Consider the following 2,369-nt stretch of genomic DNA (forward strand, 5'->3'; position numbering starts at 1 on the left):
GTCAGGTAAATGTCAGGTTAATGTCAGGACAATGTCAGGTTAAAGTAAGGTCAATGCCAGGTTAATGTCAGGTTTATGTCAGGTTAATGTCAGGTTAATGTAATGTCAGGTTAATGTCTGATAAATGTCAGGTTATTGTCAGGTTAATGTTAGGTTGATGTCAGGTAAATGTCAGGTGAATGTTAGCTAAATGTCAGGCCTATGTCAGGTTAATGTCAGGGTAATGTCAGGTCAATGTCAGGTTGATGTCAGGTAAATGTCAGGTTAATATCAGGTAAATGTCAGGTTGATGTCAGGACAATGTCAGGTTAATGTCAGGTTAATGTCAGGTTAATGTCAGGTCAATGTCAGGTTAATGTAAGGTTAATGTCAGGTTAATGTCAGGTTAATGACAGGTTAATGTCAGGACAATGTCAGGTTAATGTAAGGTCAATGTCAGGTTAATGTCAGGACAATGTCAGGTCAATGTCAAGTTGATGTCAGGTTAATGTCAGGTTGATGTCTGGTTAATGTCAGGTCAATGTCAGGTTGATGTCAGGTTAATGTCAGGCCAATGTCAAGTTAATGTCAGGTAAATGTCAGGTTAATGTCAGGTTCATGTCAGGTAAATGTCAGGTTGATGTCAGGTTAATGTCAGGTTAATGTAATGTCAGGTTAATGTCTGATAAATGTCAGGTAAATGTCAGGTAAATGTCAGGTTAATGTCAGGTTAATGTCAGGACAATGTCAGGGCAATGTAAAGCCAATGTCAGTTTGATGTAAGGTAAATGTCAGGTTAATGTCAGGTTCATGTCAGGTCAATGTCAGGTTAGTGTCAGGTTAATGTCAGGTTAATGTCAGGTTAATGTCAGGGTTATGTCAGGTAAATGTCAGGTTTATGTCAGGTTGATGTCAGGTCAATGTCGGGTTAATGTCAGGCCAATGTCAGGTTAATGTCAGGTTGATGTCAGGTTAATGTCAGGTTAATGTAAGGTTGATGTCAGGTTAATGTCAGGTTGATATCAGGTTAATGTCAGGTAAATGTCAGGTTAATGTCAGGTAAATGTCAGGCATATGTTAGGTTAATGTCAGGTGAATGTCAGGTTAATGTCAGGTCATTGTCAGGTTAATGTCTGGTTAATGACAGGATAATGTCAGGTAAATGTCAAGTTAATGTCAGGTTAATGTCAGTTCAATGTCAGGTTAATGTCAGGCCAATGTCAGGTTAATGTCAGTTTAATGTCAGGTTAATGACAGGACAATGTCAGGTTAATGTAAGGCCAATGTCAGGTAAATGTCAGGTTAATGTCACGTTAATGTCAGGTAAATGTCAGGTAAATGTCAGGTTGATGTCAGGTAAATGTGAGGTAGATGTCAGGTTAATGCCAGGCCAATGCCAGGCAAATGTCAGGTTAATGTCAGGTGAATGTCAGGGTAATGTCAGTTCAATGTCAGGTTAATGCCAGGCCAATGTCAGGTTAATGTCAGGTTGATGTCAGGTTAATGTCAGGTTGATGTCAGGTTAATGTAAGGTTGATGTCAGGTAAATGTCAGGTAAATATCAGTTTAATGTCAGGTTAATGTCAGGTTGACGTCAGGTTAATGTCAGGTTAATGTCAGGTTGATGTCAGGTAAATGTCAGGTCAATGTCAGGTTAATGTCAGGTTAATGTCAGGTTGATGTCAGGTAAATGTCAGGTTAATGTTAGGTTAATGTCAGGACAATTTCAAGATGATGTCAGGTTAATGTCAGGTTAATGTCAGGTTAATGTCTGATAAATGTCAGGTCAATGTCAGGTTAATGTCAGGTTAATGTTAGGTTGATGTCAGGTAAATGTCAGGTGAATGTTAGCTTAATGTCAGGCCTATGTCAGGTAAATGTCAGGTGAATGTTAGCTAAATGTCAGGCCTATGTCAGGTTAATGTCAGGGTAATGTCAGGTCAATGTCAGGTTAATGTCAGGTAAATGTCAGGTTAATATCAGGTAAATGTCAGGTTGATGTCAGGACAATGTCAGGTTAATGTCAGGTTAATGTCAGGTTAATGTCAGGTCAATGTCAGGTTAATGTAAGGTTAATGTCAGGTTAATGTCAGGTTAATGACAGGTTAATGTCAGGACAATGTCAGGTTAATGTAAGGTCAATGTCAGGTTGATGTCAGGTAAATGTCAGAACAATGTCAAGTTGATGTCAGGTTAATGTCAGGTTGATGTCAGGTAAATGTCAGGCCAATGTCAGGTTAATGTCAGGTTAATGTCAGGCCATTGTCTAGTTAATGTCAGGTTAATGTCAGGTTAATGTCATGTTAATGTCAGGTTGATGTCAGGTAAATGTCAGGTTAATGTAAGGTAAATGTCAGGTAAATGTCAGGTTGATGTCAGGTCAATGTCAA

Source organism: Aedes aegypti, chromosome 3 (assembly GCF_002204515.2).
Source record: "Aedes aegypti strain LVP_AGWG chromosome 3, AaegL5.0 Primary Assembly, whole genome shotgun sequence".
Lineage (NCBI taxonomy): Eukaryota > Metazoa > Arthropoda > Insecta > Diptera > Culicidae > Aedes > Aedes aegypti.